The following is a 13669-nucleotide window of genomic DNA, read 5'->3' as shown; positions in this document are numbered from 1 at the left end:
AGACAAAATGGATAGTGGAGCGGATGAGAAACAGGGAGAGATGAAGACACTTGCCCAAGGTCACATAGCAGAAATGTAGCAGAGCTAATCCTACATATTGCGTTATGACAGCTACCATACAGCATGACATACTCATCCATGCTAGCACATACTGAAAGTCGAGTGTAGTTTGGCCAGTTTTGGGAAGCTTTAGTGGCTGTAACAGGGAGAGGGTATATGATATTTGTCCAGGGGGCACTGTGGTCTAGTAGATTAAGGATTAGATTGAGCATCAGGAGAGATGCATTCTAATTCTAGTTCTGACACAGTCTTCCTATATAACCTTGGGCAAGACAACTGAGTTTCTTTACCCTTATGTAAGAAGAGGACATAGATATTTACCTTCCTCACAGTGTGTGCTACTAATACATGTAAAGAGCCACATAAGTGCTAAGTGTTATTAAGGTCAGTGAGGAAGGAACTTGTGAATTCCTGGCCCCAAGCTGTGTGGTCAATCCACTAGAGCACATGGTGAGGTTGTCTGTTTTCTTCCACCTGCCTTCAGGTCAAAAACTCATAAATATGTACTTTAGAGAGAATAGCTTTTCAGTTTCACAGATAGAGGGAAACAGTTTGCATGAAAATCTGTAGAAAATTTTCCAATATGTGAAAATTTCACACAAAAGTTGTAATTTAATGAAAGCTACAGTTCTGCTTTCAAATTTACATTCATGATGGCCTCCTATTTGCTGGTTGTGCTAAGAAAATTTGGTGGGTTTTCTTTTAGATTTAATTAAAAATAGAAACACTATTAACCCTTAGTTTTCTTGTGCAAAGTCCTCATGCTTTGGAGAATAAAATATTAGCAATGACAGAATAATAGAAAAACATAAAGATAATGGCCCATATGTTCCCTGCCCACATATTGCATGATGTGGAGTGAAGACAGCACAATTAAAAAGCCATGGGGGAGATATGTTAAGGTCAAAAATGGTAGGGCAAAATGCTTCTGTCTCCATGTAGCCATCTCTCCTTTTCCTGAAAGGTGGGCAGGCCAGGGTGGTGGATGAAGAGTATGCTTTCTGTCAAAACTGCAGCTCTTCCACTGGAAAAGTCAGCAACACTTGAACGCAGCCTAAGGCTTCAAGTCACTTCTCTGGTACTAGGGGTGCTGTGTATAGTAACCCATAGTGTGCGGATCTACCCACTTCCATGTAGAAGAGAGACTCAGCTGTCCATGCAGCATTGCCCTTCCCCCTACCCCCAATGCATTTGGAGCGTTCCCTCCAGAGACGTCAATCATGTGACTGTAACAGTCCATCCATGCAAATCAGATTGAAGAAGCAAGGCCTAATTAGCCTAACAAAGTTAATTTGTAGACAATGGGGGACTGGGTGAAATAATCCAATGATAGGTGTTTTAATTCATTAGAGCCCATGCCTTCAAACCAGTTTTTATTTATTCTTCACTTCATGTTTAGCAGACACTATTTTCATTGTTTCTTGGTGCTAATCCCTTCCTCTGTATGCCTCTCTCTCCACACACACAACTACTGTGCTATTCTAACCATTAACTAATTAGAGGATATTTTATTATTTAATTCTTGTCTATTTATTCTAAGCAATAGTCAAAGTTTTTGTACAATGAGTCAGAAAGGGTCATATTTTCAAAAGTTTGTATTCCAGTCATACTTATGCATAAATGCAGGTGTCCATTTTAATGCACATGAACTTCTGAAATTATGCCCCACACATGTTAGGCTTTGGAAAACAAGCAAACAAAACCATAGCAGAAAAGTCCTGATCTTTGCTAAATAGACCTGGATGAAATCTGAAGGAGAGCATCTTATTATGTAATTTTTAAGGGCAACCCTTACTCAAGTGAGGAGTCTTTTCTCACGCAAGTAATCCCATAGACTTCCACAAGGTTATTTTCATGAAAAATTCTGCTTAGTGTGAGTAAGGACAGCAGACTCCGGCCCTAAATTTTAAGGGAATTACAAGCAGTAGTGAGCAAAATAAATAAATCTATAAAAACTATATAGCAGATACTTTACAATTTCCCTTAAAGTACTTATTTCCTTATCACAGAAAAACAATCTAGGCAGCAATTTAAGTCATTTATGGCATGTGCCTACAGTAGTTATGGTTCCATGGCCACAGTTTAGAGAGCTCTGCTTTTACACTGAGCGTGTCTCAAACAATCTGCATTTTAGAATCTTAAAACAAATAATTGCCCTCTTTTCTGTTTACAAAAATACCCACATTTTCTATTTTAAAGACTAATACATCTTCAGAAAGATGTCAAATTACTGTATATTCTAGTTTATCTCAGCTGAGATTTGACATTCAAATGCCTACGTTTCCAGAGATTCAGATTACTCATTATACAAGATTTGCTTCTGGTACACTTATGCTTAAATTTAATACTCCCAAACTCATTTTTAATTTGCCCTAATTTGGTCATCTTGCACAACTGTATTTTCAATGTACCCAAGGGGGTTCTGGCTTCATGGAAGATTCATTTAGATTCTTTTGTTCTATTTTTCTTATGGCATCATGAAGATTGAAAAACTACACGGAACTGTAACAAGATAAGGCAACTTGTGGCTTTTGCTTGCATGTGAAGAAGGGCTGCTGTCCTTAACTTTTCTCCATGATTCTGGAGATAGGGAATTCCAGACTTTCTGACCTTTGGATGGAGAAGGACTAAATTTTCACAAGCCTCTGCACTTCTTCGTTTTGGCCTGAGCAGGATTCTAGACATACCACAAGCCTTTTTTGATTATCATTGACTTGCGCAAACCAGAAACTGCCAAAAATCTTGAGAGACAACTAGGTCGTGAGATTTCCTCATCAATTTTTAGATCAAAGTGCTATTGAACAAGCATCTGAACTTTTGGGTGTTTATCTAAACTTGAACCTTCAAACCTTTTGAGGTTCACAGATCACAAATACATAAAGAAATGTATTTTAAAAAGGGCATTAGAAGCCCTTTGAGCCCCAGGGGATGAGTGCCGAAGAAATACTTAAAATATACAGATTAGGCTAGATTGATTCAAAGAAATTATAGTGTACTCCAAAAATATGCTTTTATTAATAATTATTATTTGTTTGGCACTGTCAGGGTTCCTTCCCCACTCTGAACTCTGGGGTACAGATGTGGAGACCCGCATGCAAGACCCCCTAAACTTATTTTTACCAGCTTAGGTTAAGAACTTTCCCAAAGCACAAATTCCGCCTTGTCCTTGAACAGTATGCTGCCACCACCAAGTGATTTAGACAAAGAACCAGGGAAAGGACCACTTGGAGTCCTACTCCCCCAAAATATCCCCCCAAACTCTACACCCCCTTTCTTGGGGAAGGCTTGAGAATAATATCCTCACCAATTGGTACAGGTGAACACAGACCCAAACCCTTGGATCTTAAGAACAATGAAAAATCAATCAGGTTCTTAAAAGAAGAATTTTATTTAAAGAAAAGGTAATAGAATTACCTCTGTAAAATCAGGATGGTAAATACTTTACAGGGTAATCAGATTCAAAACACACAGGATTCCCCTCTAGGCAAAACCTTAAAGTCACAAAAAAACGGGATAAACCTCCCTCTAGCAAAGGGAAAATTCACAAGTTGAAAACAAAAGGTAATCTAACATGCATTGCCTTATTTACTTACTCTTTTTGTAATATCAGAGACTTGTACAGGATGGTTTATAGGAGAAGGAGTTTTTGACTGATGCTTCTTTGCTTTCCCCAGAGAACACACCAACAAAGCCTCGCCCCCACCCCCAAGATGTGAAAGTATCTTCTTTCCCTATTGGTCCTTTTGGTCAGGTGGCAACCAGGTTATTTGCGCTTCTTAACCCCTTACAGGTAAGGAGGAATTCTAGCTGTATGGTTATGACAAGGCACTGAACACACATTTTAACATTCTGCAATATACAGAATAAAGACAGCCCCTGTTGTGAAGAGTTTGCAATCTATAGTTTGCAGGATGTATTAAAATAATAATTTTTGAGGAGAAACCATGCACTCCTTGTTCAAATAACTCTCCTGTTGAAGTCAGTGGGAGTTTGTTTGAGTAAAATCATAGAATCATAGGACTGGAAGGGCCCTCGAGAGGTCATCTAGTCCAGTCCCCTGCACTCCTGGCAGGACTAAGTATTATCTAGACGATCCCTGACAGGTGTTTGTCTAACCTGCTCTTAAAAATCTCCAGTGATGAGTAGGAAATGCAGAATTTGACCCCAAGTCTCAATCTTATATTTCAGCCAAGGAAGACTATTGGTACTAATCTAGAAGCAGAGCAATATTTTTAGGTAGCCACGGATGAACTTCAGAAGATTCAGGGGCCAATCCTGGCTGCCACTCGGGATATTAAATACCTTTCTGGTAGCATATAAAGACCATACTGGCCTTTCCTCCAGCACAAGAGCAGTGTAGAGCACATGAGCAGTGCAGAGGCACTATACACACAGGGAAGTGCTGGAGTGGAACTAGGAGGGAAAAGGGAAGCATCCATAGTAGAGCTGAGCATTACTGAGATTGTGGGCCATATGCGGGTATAAGAGGCCAGACGAAGGTAAGCCTCCTCAAACAGCCAGCCCGCTGCCTTTGGAGTGTGCAGCCACCGAAAGGGTGGGCACCGCAGCCAGCTGTGGCCCAGCCTAAGCTCTGCCCTGAGGCCCTGCTCCCATGCATCTTCTTCCCCCGAGTCTTTGCCTCTTCCCATTTCCACTCCACTCACATGGGAGTCTTGTGTGAGGGGGCGAAGAGGTGCACATGAGTGGTGATTGGCCAGCCAGCCGGTGGCTGGGGGCTGGGAAGGGAGCAAAGAGGCTCGAGTGGTGAGGGGGGAATGGTGGAGGGGGCAAATAGGCACACAAGTGTTGAGTGGCTGGAGGTGAGGGGGCTGGAGGAAGGGGTGAAGAGGCATAAGTGACAGCAGGGTGGGCCTCGAGGAGGGGGCTGTCTGAGACCAGGGGTAGAATGTGGGGGGAGTTTCAAGGGGAGGAGGCTGAGTAGGGATGAGCCTCGGGGCGGGACCAGGGTTTGGGTGCACACAGCCTCCCCAAATGGAAGAGTCACACACCACCCATGTTGTGGGCTGCCCTTGTATGTAGTGAAGTCCATATGCACGCTGAGTAAGGCAGCTGTAAATTACAGTAGCCTCCATGTCGGCTGCCTGCTGACCTAGAATCCGAGTGACACCCAAGTGGCTTAAAGCCACCCTTCCCTCTGTGCTGCACGTCCTGTGAGGCACAGCACAGAATCTGCCACTCAGAGCTCTGCTCTCGTTTGGATAAGTACACAAAGTGTGGATGCATGTCTGTGCCTTTTGGGATGATCTGCAAAACCGGGCTGGGAATCTCACACAGACAATCTCTGTCATGTAGTTTCCTATACATACGGCCCCTAATTGGCCTGGAAATAGGTATAGTGAAAACAGTTGTTCTTGTGGTATAGGGGGTCTTTCTGGGTCTTTCAAGCCCAGTTAGAGCTAGGAAATACAGAGTGAGGATGAAAAATAATGAGATAGCAGGCAAGTTAATTGAAGTTTTTTCATCTAAAGTAGTGTTGGTTCAGGAAGTTGTCACAATAGGTTGAAACAAGATGGGGAGATCTCACTGCACCGGGGAACTTGCAAGAGCACTGCTTTCCCAAGCCAGGCAGAGGAGGCAAAGCTTCTGTCTGCATTTAGCAGAGGATGAGGAACTGTGCTCTCCCCTAAACACATGCTCACACTCTTACTTTAACCCCTGAATTCAGATTTTGAGTGTGAGGTGGCTTAGGGGACAGTCTATTCTTATCTGAAAGACTGCATTGCCTAGTGGTTAGATCATGGATGTAGGAGTTAGTGTGGCTCTGTTCCCCAGGCGGCCACTGACTGGCTGTCTGACTGTAGGCAAGACACTTAAACGCCCCCTGCCTCAGTTTCTCCCTCTGTAAAATGGGAATAATACTAATTCAGCACATTCAGTTCTTCAGATGAAAACTACTGACATAAGTACAAACTACTATTAACTATTATTTTATTTTAATTATTATCCCTGTTTATTTAGATTGAAGCCAAAGTCTATCAGAACACTATTTAGCGTAATAATTTCCATTATGTATTGTATTATCATTGTTTTCAAAATAAAACAGGTTGATGTCTTCCAGCCATGTGGTAAATTTACTAAGACATTCTGTTACACAGACGTCTATTTTTAAATGTTAGGAAATATAAAATGTTGCAGCTGTCAAAGCAGCTTTCCAAATTAATTGACTTGTAGAAAAAAAAAATGGTGAATACCCAAAGATGCAGTTTTGGGCAGGAAGATATTCTGCTGAAGATTCAAAGAAATTTGTTGTGTGTTCCGGTTGGTCAGTTTTCTGCTAATGAGGCATATTATAAGGTGAACATCCTTTTAACTTTTCATAAAGTAGCAAATGTGCTGAAGGTTGACTGGCAGTTCAAAAGCTTCAAAGTCTCTCCTGAGTCTTTCTCTCTGAAAAATGCCATTAAGTATGATTCATCAGTCAATGGTTCATATAACCTGAAAACATTTCACTTACGTTCTCCATCAGGCCCCAGTTTTTTGGCTTGTGATAACATGCTTTGTGAGCGCTGATATCATCATACAGCTCGTTAGTCTCCTGGTTCATACAGAATGTTTAAAGGTAATACCCTCAAAATTTCTAAGTACATTTTTAAATAGGGATTTCTTCTTGTATTGATGAGTCCTGCCAGGTGTGAAACACCCTCATCTCCCAGTGGGAGCTACTGTGGATTTAGTGCTTTTGAAAGTCATGCCACCTATTTAAGAGCCTAAATATGGACTTAGTTTCCTAACTTTAGGTTCCAGTTTTTAAAATATTGGGCAATGTTCATAGGATCTCCAAAAACAGCCATTTTTGCTGATAAATGTTGAAGTTACACATTTTCTCTTTTAACACTGGAAATGAAAAGATTGAATTCCGCTAGCATTGTGTATCTTAAATCTATCATAATAAAAATATCTGGCCTTTGTGGATCACACTTTATATCAATGTCCATTTATAAATAATTCATATAGGTGTTTTCATAACTGGTGAATCAATTGTTTTTGATTATTATAGAACCCAACAGGCCAATAAATTGCTTATAGTCTTCTGCCACACCTACTGAGATGCTTATAACCATCTATAACACAGCCTTATAAAATCTATTAATCTTTTATTAAGCCTGTGTAAACCATTTACAAACGGAATCTTAATATAAAGTGTAATCCACTTGTGCATTACCTTTCACCTCAAAACATCCCAAAGTTCTTGGCATTCCCAGTCAAAACCACTGAAATGCTTGAACCAAGGAATTTGAATATGGTAGCTGTTTAACTGTTCTCAGCAACTCAAGACAATAATTTAAGACCCTGATTCAGAAAAGTACTTAAGTATATGTTTATTCTATCCCTACTGAGGACAGGACTAAAGCAGGTGCTTAAAACCTGTTGACCTTAATGGTGCATAAGCATGTTCTAAAAGTACTTTCTCCAGTGCTTTCCTGAATTAGGGCGTATGATAGAAAGAATGCTGAACTGTATCCAGTTGAAATTGTAAGTGGAATGTAGATAGGCAAACTGAAATTTGTCCAGGACATTGTTCTTGTGAAAAATGTTAGGGGATTTTCTGCAACCCCTGAGATTTCCCTGAAGATTCACATAGAAATACTGAAATGAGTAATGCTGCACAGAGACTATTTAAAAACACCATAATAGAGACTCAAACTAAATGTATATCCCAAATAAAAAAAAAACAGAGCATCAAAAATGCCACTATGGCTATCCAGCAGAGTACAGGAGGTGGTTAGAGGCAAAAAGGCATCTTTTAAAAATTGGAAGTCAAATCCTACTGAGGAAAATAGAAAGGAACATAACCTCTGGCACGTCAAGTGTCAAACTGTAGTAAGTCAGGCCAAGAAAGAATCTGAAGAACAACTAGCTAATGACATAAAAACTAATAGCAAAAAAAAAAAGTTATGCACATCAGAAGCAGGAAGCCTGCCAAACAGTCAGTGGGGCCACTGGATGATCAAGGTATTAAAGGTGCACTCAAGAAAGAAGATGCCATGGTGGAGAAGCTAAATGAATTCTTTCCACCATTCTTCACTACAGAGCATATGGGGAGATCCCCACACCTAAGCCATTATTTTAGGTGACAAATCTGAGGAACTGTCCCAGATTGAAGTGTCAATAGAGGAAGCTTTTGGAACAAATTGATATATTAAACAGTAATAAGTCACGAGGACTAGATGGCATTCACCCAAGAGTTCTGAAGAAATTCAGATTTGAAATTGCAGAACTACTAACTGTGGTATGTAACCTATGCTTAAATCAGCCTCCACACCAGATGACTGGAGGGTAGCTAATGTAATGCGAATTTTTTTAAAAGGCTCCAGAGGTGAGCCTGACAATTTCAGACCAGTAAGCCTAACTTCAGAACCAGGCAAATTGTTTGAAACGATAGTAAAGAACAGAATTATCAGACACATCGATAAACACAATATGTTGGGGAAGAGTCAACATGGCTTTTGTAAAGGGAAATCATGCCTCACCAGCCTATTAGAATTCTTAGAGAGAGTCAACAAGCATGTGGACAAGGTTGATGCAGTGGATATAGTGTAGTTGGACTTTCAGAATGCATTTGACAAGGTCCCACACCAAAGACTGTTAAGCAAACTAAGCAGTCCTGGGATAAGAGGGAAGGGTCTTCTCCTGGATCAGCAACTGACTAATAGATAAGAAACAAAGGGTAGGAATAAATGGTCAGTTTTCACAATGGAGAGAAGTAAATAGCGGGGTTCCCTCAGGAATCTGTACTGAGACCTGTGCAATTCAACATATTCATACATGATCTGGAAAAGGCGGTGAACAGTGAGATGGCAAAGTTTGCAGACAATATAAAATTAGTCAAGAAAGTTAAGTCCAAAGCTGACTGTGAAGAGTTGCAGTACAATCTCACAAAACTGGATGACTGGACAACAAAATGGCAGATGAAATTCAATGTTAGTAAGTGCAAAGTAATGCACATTCAGAAAACTAATCCCATCTATGCATACAAAATGATGGGTTTTAAATTAGCTATTGCCACTCAAGAAAGAGCTCTTGCAGTCATCATGGATAACTCTCTGAAAACATCCACTTAATGTGTAGCAACAGTCAAAAAAAGAGGAACCATTAGGAAAGGGATAGATAGTTTCTGTCTTATTACCATAATGTCACTAAATAAATCCATGGAAGCCCAGACCCTGAATACTGCATAAGCTCTGGTCACCCCATCTAAAAAAAAAGCTATTAGAATTGGAAAAGGTGCAGAGAAGTGCAACAAAAATGATTGGGGTATGGAACCACATACATATGAGAAGAGAATAAACAGACTGGGACTCTTCATCTTAAATAAGAGACAGCTAAGGGGGGATATGATAGTTTATAAAATCACGAACAATATGGAGAAAGTGAATAAGGATGTGTTATTTACCTCTTCACGTAACACAAGGATTAGGTGTTGTCACAACCCAAGGGCCCCCTCCCTTAGGGGGTCCCCTGGGGAGGCAAATCAGTATTGTATGTTGCTAACACTGTTGCAAGCATTACAAGGCATGTTGGGGAAGGGTTAAAGGTGTGCGTGTGGAGTGGAAGATTCTTTTGCAGGTTGCAAGAGGCCTAAAGGGGGGGCAGCGGGAGGAGAAAGGAATGGGCAAACTTGACGGTCCAGGTCCGAAGATAAGACGCTGGTTCCCGCCCAAGGCCACAGCACACAACTGACACTGGGCTGCCTGCCCAGAAAGACGGGGGCCTGGATTTCCACCCCCCCCCCCCGACCAACCATGAGAAAGGAAGATTCAGCTGCACAAACCTGCAGGGGCTGCAAAACCCAGCATGACAGTGAAGGCTGGCAAGGGGGTAAACAACCGCTGTAGCGTCCCTGAAGCTGATGTGTTTTAGGAAAGCTGAAAAAGCCAGTAAGGCCAGTTTGGACTGGTACAATCAGCACTGGGAACAAAGGGCCCTGAAGGCAATGCCCCCAAGAGACCCCAGAACTTAAAAATCCTCCCGGGAGCTGAGGCAAATCAGAGATCAACAGCGGACCCTGGACGACCTGTGCACAGGGCAGAACTCCCATCCACCCTTCCCCCTCTTCTTTTTACATTACACCCAGGCTTGGCCAGCCTCAGGTAGTGCAGGTGTGAGTATGAAAGTGGGTTAGGGCTTGGGCTTGGGGCACTAACGCTTTCTTCCTTCCTTTGAGTGATGTGGGGAAACTCCCCCCCCCCCCAGCACTCTCTGCTGTTATTTTATTATTTTATCAATAAAGCTTTAAAACTCAGTTACTTGGTGTGCTCTGTCATCTCCTCCCCCAATGACCCTGCGGCCTTAGCCTGATCACCTGATGCCTCACGCAGATTGGTAACAGAAATCTGTCACAGTGTCACCCAATGAAATTAATAAACAGCAATTTTAAAAACAAATAAAAGGAAGTACTTCTTCACACAATGCACAGTCAACCTGTGGAACTTATTGCCAAGGGATGTTGTGAAGGCCAAGAGTATAAATGTGTTTAAAAAAAGAAATAGATGAATTCATGGAGGATAGGTGCATCAATGGCTATTAGTCAAGATGGTCAGGAATGCAACCTCATGATCCGGGCATCCCTAAACTGCAGCTGCCAGAAGCTGAGCCTGGATGACAAGGGATGATCACTCAAAAGTGACTTGTTCTGTTCATTCCTTCTGAAGCATCTGGCACTGGCCACTATTGGAAGATATGATACTGCACTAGGTGGACCATTGGTCTGACCCAGTATGGCCATTCTTATGTTCTTATGACTATTCCACATTAGTATGGGACTGTGAGATCTGACAAGATTGCAGCCTGAGGTGGTATGGCTGCTAATCATATGCAAAATAACAGCATTTGTTGTAAATTGCACTGCCATAGCTGTTAGCAGAGATCTGCTGAAATTTTCCAGTAAATTATGCCAATCTTCTAATGAATTTTTAATGACTTGTTAAATTAGAAGGATAATTTCCTGTACTGATTCATGTAACTAGTGCTTTTTGAACTCCTTTCTCATCATCAGGTAGAACAAAAAGGTCAGGTTCTCTCCTCTCACATGCAATAACTTAAAGAACTTTTAAGGCAGCACCACTTCACTTCTCTTTAAAACACAATAAGGTAACCTACTCTGCACATGCCAACATACCATAGATAAATTCATTTATGTTTCACGCCATTTGGCAACGTAAATCCACCTACGTAAGCTAGTGCACTGCACTTGCTCCAAGTGGAAAACTATTACCAACATGACTGATTCTAACTTCAGCACAACTCTCCTTTTTAAACCGAAGGGAAAATGCCACTATTAATAGCAGAGCTGTCAAGACAGCATCATCTGTAAGACTAAGAGTGTTTTAAGACAAAGCTAGATTGTCACTCTCTCTGTAACTGGTAGGGTGGAGGGAACCTGATTGTTGAAAGTGAAACAGTTTAAAAGGAAACTTAGCTAAAACTTAGTTGTATAAAGTAGGAGTTAATATGGGTCAGTGGAGACTTATTTTAAAAAACCAAGCCTGTTCTGTTATGTTCTGAATGTTGGAGTGCTCCCTGTTTGCTCCCTTTTTATTTGTGTTTCACCTGCCTTGAAATAGACATAGATAGAAATTGGGAGGTTTTCTGGTTTCACTGTAGTATCCTCAAAACAGAGGTATCTCTGCATAAAGCTGGGTGAAATTTTTTAGACAAAAAAATTTTTCTTGCTGAAAAATGCACATTTGGGTTAACTGAAATATTTCATGAATTCAGGTCAAACTTGCCAAATCGTTTTGGTAGGAATAAAAAAACAAAAAACTAACAATTCTTTCAGAATTTTAACATTTTGTTTTGACATTTTTTAAAATTACAAATGTTTTGAGTTTTTTCAATTCAAAACGATTTTTTGTTTCAAAATTTACTTCAATTTTATTTTTTAAAAGGTTAAACACTCAAAAATGAAATATTTTGTTTCAGGTCAAACTAAATAATTGGTTTCACCCAAACTGATATTTTTCCTCCAGTTTCAATGATATTGCTACACCTGTCACAGCAGTAGTCACTCCTCTCTTACTACCTTTCCTCCCCCTACACGCGCATCACAAAAAGCTACAACAAGACTCTAAGCCTCTTGATACTAACAGATGTAAGCAGTGTCAGGATGAGTTCCACCCTGACATCTGGTGGTGAGGTGTGGCAAGTTGTGGAAAAGAACTTCAGGGGCCGATCTCATTTGCATAGGCACACCCACCCCGCCTAGAATGAGACCATAGCTGCCCAAATGGTCACTTTGGCTGCTGTGGGATCCCCAGTGTCTCTGTTATTGGGGCAGGAAGAATAAATTGTTATTACCCTGATTATGGGAACTGTGCTTGGAACTGTATGTGGCCTTTTGTTATGATGGAGGGATTCACCATCAACTAAGTAGCACTCGCTAGGCAAGGGTCATGGGTTCCAAAACTGTGTGAATGGAGAGAGGCTGGGGACAAGTATTAATACTTGGTGGCATGGGCCCCTTGGTGAGGGCCTTACATGCTGATTGCACTTCCTCCTCTCTCCACTGTGGAATATCAGAGCTAATTTTTATTTCATTAGAAGTCTAGTTATAGGCTGCTGAGCTCACTTTGGGCTGACAGTGCACCAGCACTGGGGCTCCCCTACTATAAGCTGAATTCACCTAAGAGCTGAAATCACTGAGTGTTGTGTTAAGTAGTGGGGGAGCCTGAAGATATATTGTGGAGCAGTTCGACGCGGAGCAGTGTGTGGATGGCAGGAGCTGCTTGTGGGCCGTGGAGCTGAGTGAAGGAGTTCGTGGGGCGGCTGGCGGAGCGGAGCGGAGCGCAGCTGAGCGAAGGAGTTCGTGGGGCGGCTGGCGGAGCGGAGCGGAGCGCAGCTGAGCGAAGGAGTTTGTGGGGCGGCTGGCGGAGTGGAGCGCCGCTATGGAGCTATGGGGCGGTCAGCTTCAGATCACGTAAGGTGCCTCTTACCCCCGTCCCATTTCCACCCAGGTTGGGAGGTAAAGCTCCGCAGATAAGCTTTCGAACTCTGGGGCTGCCCTGACCAGGGACAGGGCATTGGACTTTTGGGACTTTGGGTGATTTGGGGTTGCTGGACTCAAGAACCAAAGGGAAAAGGGCATGCCCCAATTTGTCTGGGGTGGGTTTTTTTTTTTTTTTGCTCATGGGTTGTGTTATGAATCCTGTTGGTGGTGTTTCCCCAACATAATGCCACATTGTTTCTCTCTGTTATTAAAAGACTTTTGCAACACTCAGACTATGTGCTTGCGAGAGGGGAAGTATTGCCTCTTGGAGGCGCCCAGCGGGGGTGGTATATATTTGTCCCAGGTCACTGGGTGGGGGCTCGAGCCGGTTTGCATTGTGTTATTGGAATGGATCCCCTAGATATTGAACCCGGCCCTTGTTGCTGCCAACTCTGACGGGCAGAAGGGTTACATATATAGCACACTTAGAAGCCCATCCTGTCACCTCCTGAGTGGATACTGAGGGCTGCTGGTAGTGGAACTGATATGATTCCACTGCCCAAGGCTGAGCAGGATTTGGAGGGATGTAGAAGGGGTGCACTCAAGCTGGGCAGGGAACACTAAGCTCATTTCACAGAGGATTTCAAAATTTGGTCCATTACA

The 13669-nt window shown here is 42.0% G+C and overlaps 1 protein-coding gene across 1 annotated transcript in view; it reads left to right on the top strand.

Moving 5' to 3' along the window:
• Positions 1-13669, top strand: part of IAPP (islet amyloid polypeptide) — a 29436-nt gene that overhangs the window by 2863 nt on the left and 12904 nt on the right. Inside the window, exon 2 of the mRNA XM_073318600.1 lies at positions 3735-3850. The gene's annotated coding sequence lies outside the window, so the exon portion shown is untranslated. The remainder of the gene's footprint in view (positions 1-3734; positions 3851-13669) is intronic.

The sequence above is a fragment of the Lepidochelys kempii genome, chromosome 1 (assembly GCF_965140265.1).
Source record: "Lepidochelys kempii isolate rLepKem1 chromosome 1, rLepKem1.hap2, whole genome shotgun sequence".
In the NCBI taxonomy this organism is placed as follows: Eukaryota; Metazoa; Chordata; order Testudines; family Cheloniidae; genus Lepidochelys; species Lepidochelys kempii.
The sequence above is the reverse complement of the archived record's forward strand: the minus strand, read 5'-3'. Positions and strand labels throughout refer to the sequence as shown.